This window comes from Calliopsis andreniformis, unplaced genomic scaffold (genome assembly GCF_051401765.1).
Source record: "Calliopsis andreniformis isolate RMS-2024a unplaced genomic scaffold, iyCalAndr_principal scaffold0004, whole genome shotgun sequence".
NCBI classification, from domain to species: Eukaryota; Metazoa; Arthropoda; class Insecta; order Hymenoptera; family Andrenidae; genus Calliopsis; species Calliopsis andreniformis.
The window spans coordinates 15475591-15483394 of NW_027480424.1; positions in this window are offsets into that span (position 1 = coordinate 15475591).

Consider the following 7804-nt stretch of genomic DNA (forward strand, 5'->3'; position numbering starts at 1 on the left):
CTTTATTGTATTTTATGCTTCTGGCGTTGACTTCTAAGGCCCCAACTATTCGATCTGGTGGAGCAACGCCCTAGAGTGAAGCCTAGGTTGCCCGGAACGTAGGAATGACCATCACTTTCAAACTGGTTGCAATTAATCCTTTTATACGATGGAAAAGCTGTTGTATTTTTATTGCATTTCATGCTTACGGCGTTGACTTCTAAGGCCCTAACTATTCAATCTGTTGGAGCAACGCGCAAGGGTGAAGCCTAGGTTGCCCGGAAAGTAGAAATGACGTTAACTTTCATACTGGTTGCAATTATTCGTTTTATACGATGGAAAAACTGTTGTATTTATATTGTATTTTATGCTTCTGGCGTTGACTTCTAATGCACTAGCTATTCGATCTGGCGGAGCAACGCCCTAGAGTGAAGCCGAGGTTTCCCGGAACGTAGAAATGACCATCACTTTCAAACTGGTTGCAATTATTCCTGTTATATGATGGAAAAACTGTTGTATTTTTATTGCATTTTATGCTTCGGGCGTTGACTCCCAAGGCCCTAACCATTCAATCTGTTGGATCAACGCCCTAGAGTGAAGCCTAGGTTGCTCGGAATGTAGAAATGACAATAACATTCACACTGGTTGAAATTATTCGTTTAATACGATGGAAAAGCTGTTGCATCTTTATTGTATTTTATGCTTCTGGCGTTGACTTCTAAGGCCCCAACTATTCGATCTGGTGGAGCAACGCCCTAGAGTGAAGCCTAGGTTGCCCGGAACGTAGAAATGACCATCACTTTCAAACTGGTTGCAATTAATCCTTTTATACGATGGAAAAACTGTTGTATTTTTATTGCATTTTATGCTTCCGGCGTTGACTTCTAAGGCCCTAACTATTCAATCTGTTGGAGCAACGCGCAAGTGTGAAGCCTAGGTTGCCCGGAAAGTAGAAATGACGTTAACTTTCATACTGGTTGCATTTATTCGCTTTATACGATCGAAAAACTGTTGTATTTATATTGTATTTTATGCTTCTGGCGTTGACTTCTTAGGCCCTAACTATTCAATCTGGAGGAACGACGCCCTAGAGTGAGGCCTGGGTTGCCCGGAACGTAGAAATGACCATAACTTTCACACTGGTTGATATTATTCGTTTTATACGATGGAAAGACTGTTCTATTTATTTTGTATTTTATGCTTCGGGCGTTGACTTCTAAGGAACTAACTGTTTGACCTGGTGGAGCAACGCCCAAGAGTGAAGCCTAGGTTGCCCGGAACGTAGAAATGACCATAACTTTCACACTGGATGCTATTATTCGTTTTACACGATGGAAAAACAGTTATATTTATATTGTATTTTATGCTTCTGCCGTTGATTTCTTAGGCCCTAACTACTCAATCTGGAGGAACAACGCCCTAGAGTGAGGCCTAGGTTGCCCGGAACGTAGAAATGACCATCACTTCCATACTGGTAGCAATTATTCGTTTTATACGATGGAAGAACTGTTGCATTTTTATTGCATTTTATGCGTCGGGCGTTGACTTCTAAGCCCCTAACTATTCAGTCTGTTGGAGCGACGCCCTAGGGTGAAGCCTTGGTTGCCCGGAACTTAGAAATGACCATAACTTTCACACTGATTGCTATTATTCGTTTTATACGATGGAAAAACTGTTATATTTATATTGTATTTTATGCTTCTGGCGGTGCCTTCTTAGGCCCTAAGTGTTCAATCTGTTGGAACAACGCCCTAGAGTGAAGCCTACGTTGCCCGGAACGTAGAAATGACCATCACTTTCACACTGGTTGCAATTATTCCTGATATACGATGGAAAAACTCTTGTATATTTATTGTATTTTATGCTTCTGGCGTTGACTTCTAAGGCCGTAGCTATTCGCTGAGGTGGAGCAACGCCCTAGAGTGAAGCCTAGGTTGTCCGGAACGTAGAAATGCCCATTACTTTCACACTGGTTGAAATTATTAGTTTTATACGATGGAAAAACTGTTCTATTTATTTTGTATTTTATACTTCGGGCGTTGACTTCTAAGGCCCTAACTATTCCTTCTGGTGGAACAACGACCTAGGGTGAAGCCTAGGTTGCCCGGAACGTAGAAATGACCACAACTTTCACACTGGTTGCTATTATTCGTTTTATACGATGGAAAAACTGTTCTATTTATTTTGTATTTTATGCTTCGGGCGTTGACTTCTAAGGAACTAACTGTTTGATCTGGTGGAGTAACGCCCTATGGTGAAGCCTAGGTTGACCGGAACGTAGAAATGACCATAATTTTCACACCGGTAGCAATTATTCGTTTTACACGATGGAAAAACTGTTCTATTTATTTTGTATTTTATGCATCGGGCGTTGACTTCTAAGGCTCTAACTATTCAATCTGTTGGAGCAACGCCCTAGGGTGAAGCCTAGGTTGCCTGGAACGTACAAATGACCATCACTTCCACACGGGTTGCAATTATTCCTGTTATAGGATGGAAAGACTGTTGTATTTTTATCGTATTTTATGCTTCAGGCGTTGACTTCTGAGGCCGTAGCTATTCGATGTGGTGGAAGAACGCCATAGAGTGAAGCCTAGGTTGCCCGGAACGTTGAAATGACCATAACTTTCATACTGGTTGCAATTATTCGTTTGATATGATGGAAGAACTGTTGTACTTATATTGTATTTTATGCTGCTGGCGTTCACTTCTAAGGCCCTAACTATTCCATCTGGTGGAACAACGACCTAGGGTGAAGCCTAGGTTGCCCGGGACGTAGAAATGACCATAACTTTCACACCGGAAGCAATTATACGTTTTATACAATGGAAAAACTGTACTATTTATTTTGTATTTTATGCTTCGGGCGTTGGCTTCTAAGGCCCTAGCTATTCGATCTGGTGGAGCAACGCCCTAGAGTGAAGCCTAGGTTGCCCGGAACGTACAAGTGACCATCACTTTCAAACTGGTTGCAAATATTCCTGTTATATGATGGAAAAACTGTTGTATTTTTATAGCATTTGATGCGTCGGGCATTGACTTCTAAGGCCCTAACTATTCAATCTGTAGGAGCAACGCCCTAGGGTGTAGCCTAGGTTGCCCGTAAAGTAGAAATGACCATAGCTTTCATACTCGTTGCAATTATTCGTTTTATATGATAGAAAAACTGTTGCATCTTTATTGAATTTTATGCTTCTGGCGTTGACTTCTTAGGCCCTAACTATTCAATCTGGAGGAACAACGCCCTAGAGTGAGGCCTAGGTTGCCCGGAACGTAGAAATGACCATCACTTCCATACTGGTAGCAATTATTCGTTTTATACGATGGAAAAACTGTTTTATTTATATTGCATTTTACGCTTCGGGCATTGACTTCTAAGGCCCTAACTATTCAATCTGTAGGAGCAACGCTCTAGGGTGTACCCTAGGTTGCCCGTAAAGTAGAAATGACCATAGCTTTCATACTGGTTGCAATTATTCGTTTTATATGATGGAAAAAATGTTGTATTTATATTGTATTTTATGCTTCTGTCGTTGACGTCTAAGGCCGTAGCTATTAGATGTGGTGGAGCAACGCACTAGAGTGACGCCTTGGTTGCCCGGAACGTAGAAATGACCATCACTTTCAAACTGGTTGCAATTAATCCTTTTATACGATGGAAAAACTGTTGCATTTTTATTGCATTTTATGCGTCGGGCGTTGACTTCTAAGGCCCTAACTATTAAATCTGTTGGAGCGACGCCCTAGGGTGAAGCCTAGCTTGCCCGGAACTTAGAAATGACCATAACTTTCACACTGATTGCTATTATTCGTTTTATACGATGGAAAAACTGTTATATTTATATTGTATTTTATGCTTCTGGCGGTGCCTTCTTAGGCCCTAAGTGTTCGATCTGTGGAACAACGCCCAAGAGTGAAGCCTACGTTGCCCGGAACGTAGAAATGACCATCACTTTCACACTGGTTGCAATTATTCCTGATATACGATGGAAAAACTCTTGTATATTTATTGTATTTTATGCTTCTGGCGATGACTTCTAAGGCCGTAGCTATTCGATGTGGTGGAGCAACGCCCTAGAGTGAAGCCTAGGTTGTCCGGAACGTAGAAATGCCCATTACTTTCACACTGGTTGAAATTATTAGTTTTATACGATGGAAAAACTGTTCTATTTATTTTGTATTTTATACTTCGGGCGTTGACTTCTAAAGCCCTAACTATTCCTTCTGGTGGAACAACGACCTAGGGTGAAGCCTAGGTTGCCCGGAACGTAGAAATGACCACAACTTTCACACTGGTTGCTATTATTCGTTTTATACGATGGAAAAACTGTTCTATTTATTTTGTATTTTATGCTTCGGGCGTTGACTTCTAAGGAACTAACTGTTTGATCTGGTGGAGTAACGCCCTATGGTGAAGCCTAGGTTGACCGGAACGTAGAAATGACCATAATTTTCACACCGGTATCAATTATTCGTTTTACACGATGGAAAAACTGTTCTATTTATTTTGTATTTTATGCATCGGGCGTTGACTTCTAAGGCTCTAACTATTCAATCTGTTGGAGCAACGCCCTAGGGTGAAGCCTAGGTTGCCTGGAACGTACAAATGACCATCACTTCCACACGGGTTGCAATTATTCCTGTTATAGGATGGAAAGACTGTTGTATTTTTATCGTATTTTATGCTTCAGGCGTTGACTTCTGAGGCCGTAGCTATTCGATGTGGTGGAAGAACGCCATAGAGTGAAGCCTAGGTTGCCCGGAACGTTGAAATGACCATAACTTTCATACTGGTTGCAATTATTCGTTTTATATGATGGAAGAACTGTTGTATTTATATTGTATTTTATGCTGCTGGCGTTCACTTCTAGGGCCCTAACTATTCCATCTGGTGGAACAACGACCTAGGGTGAAGCCTAGGTTGCCCGGGACGTAGAAATGACCATAACTTTCACACCGGAAGCAATTATTCGTTTTATACGATGGAAAAACTGTTTTATTTATATTGTATTTTATGCTTCTGGCGTTGACTTCTAAGGCACTAACTATTCGATCTCGTGGAGCAACGCCCTGTAGTGAAGCCTAGGTTGCCCGGAACGTAGAAATGACCATCACTTTCAAACTGGTTGCAATTATTCCTGTTATATGATGGAAAAACTGTTATATTTATATTGTATTTTATGCTTCGGGCGTTGACTCCTAAGGCCCTAACTATTCAATCTGTTGGATCAACGCCCTAGAGTGAAGCCTAGGTTGCTCGGAATGTAGAAATGACAATAACATTCACACTGGTTGAAATTATTCGTTTAATACGATGGAAAAGCTGTTGCATCTTTATTGTATTTTATGCTTCTGGCGTTGACTTCTAAGGCCCCAACTATTCGATCTGGTGGAGCAACGCCCTAGAGTGAAGCCTAGGTTGCCCGGAACGTAGAAATGACCATCACTTTCAAACTGGTTGCAATTAATCCTTTTATACGATGGAAAAGCTGTTGTATTTTTTTTGCATTTTATGCTTCCGGCGTTGACTTCTAAGGCCCTAACTATTCAATCTGTTGGAGCAACGCGCAAGGGTGAAGCCTAGGTTGCCCGGAAAGTAGAAATGACGTTAACTTTCATACTGGTTGCAATTATTCGTTTTATACGATGGAAAAACTGTTGTATTTATATTGTATTTTATGCTTCTGGCGTTGACTTCTAATGCACTAGCTATTCGATCTGGCGGAGCAACGCCCTAGAGTGAAGCCGAGGTTTCCCGGAACGTAGAAATGACCATCACTTTCAAACTGGTTGCAATTTTCCTGTTATATGATGGAAAAACTGTTGTATTTTTATTGCATTTTATGCTTCGGGCGTTGACTCCCAAGGCCCTAACCATTCAATCTGTTGGATCAACGCCCTAGAGTGAAGCCTAGGTTGCTCGGAATGTAGAAATGACAATAACATTCACACCGGTTGAAACTATTCGTTTAATACGATGGAAAAGCTGTTGCATCTTTACTGTATTTTATGCTTCTGGCGTTGACTTCTAAGGCCCCAACTATTCGATCTGGTGGAGCAACGCCCTAGAGTGAAGCCTAGGTTGCCCGGAACGTAGAAATGACCATCACTTTCAAACTGGTTGCAATTAATCCTTTTATACGATGGAAAAACTGTTGTATTTTTATTGCATTTTATGCTTCCGGCGTTGACTTCTAAGGCCCTAACTATTCAATCTGTTGGAGCAACGCGCAAGTGTGAAGCCTAGGTTGCCCGGAACGTAGAAATGACCATCACTTTCAAACTGGTTGCAATTATTCCTGTTATATGGTGGAAAAACTGTTATATTTATATTGTATTTTATGCTTCGGGCGTTGACTCCTAAGGCCCTAACTATTCAATCTGTTGGATCAACGCCCTAGAGTGAAGCCTAGGTTGCTCGGAATGTAGAAATGACAATAACATTCACACTGGTTGAAATTATTCGTTTAATACGATGGAAAAGCTGTTGCATCTTTATTGTATTTTATGCTTCTGGCGTTGACTTCTAAGGCCCCAACTATTCGATCTGGTGGAGCAACGCCCTAGAGTGAAGCCTAGGTTGCCCGGAACGTAGAAATGACCATCACTTTCAAACTGGTTGCAATTAATCCTTTTATACGATGGAAAAGCTGTTGTATTTTTATTGCATTTTATGCTTCCGGCGTTGACTTCTAAGGCCCTAACTATTCAATCTGTTGGAGCAACGCGCAAGGGTGAAGCCTAGGTTGCCCGGAAAGTAGAAATGACGTTAACTTTCATACTGGTTGCAATTATTCGTTTTATACGATGGAAAAACTGTTGTATTTATATTGTATTTTATGCTTCTGGCGTTGACTTCTAATGCACTAGCTATTCGATCTGGCGGAGCAACGCCCTAGAGTGAAGCCGAGGTTTCCCGGAACGTAGAAATGACCATCACTTTCAAACTGGTTGCAATTTTCCTGTTATATGATGGAAAGACTGTTGTATTTTTATTGCATTTTATGCTTCGGGCGTTGACTCCCAAGGCCCTAACCATTCAATCTGTTGGATCAACGCCCTAGAGTGAAGCCTAGGTTGCTCGGAATGTAGAAATGACAATAACATTCACACCGGTTGAAACTATTCGTTTAATACGATGGAAAAGCTGTTGCATCTTTACTGTATTTTATGCTTCTGGCGTTGACTTCTAAGGCCCCAACTATTCGATCTGGTGGAGCAACGCCCTAGAGTGAAGCCTAGGTTGCCCGGAACGTAGAAATGACCATCACTTTCAAACTGGTTGCAATTAATCCTTTTATACGATGGAAAAACTGTTGTATTTTTATTGCATTTTATGCTTCCGGCGTTGACTTCTAAGGCCCTAACTATTCAATCTGTTGGAGCAACGCGCAAGTGTGAAGCCTAGGTTGCCCGGAAAGTAGAAATGACGTTAACTTTCATACTGGTTGCAATTATTCGTTTTATACGATGGAAAAACTGTTGTATTTATATTGCATTTTATGCTTCGGGCGTTGACTCCCAAGGCCCTAGCCATTCAATCTGTTGGATCAGCGCCCTAGAGTGAAGCCTAGGTTGCTCGGAATGTAGAAATGACAATAACATTCACACTGGTTGAAATTATTCGTTTTATATGATGGAAGAACTCTTGTATTTATATTGTATTTTATGCTGCTGGCGTTCAGTTCTAAGGCCCTAACTATTCCATCTGGTGGAACAACGACCTAGGGAGAAGCCTAGGTTGCCCGGGACGTAGAAATGACCATAACTTTCACACCGGAAGCAATTATACGTTTTATACAATGGAAAAACTGTACTATTTATT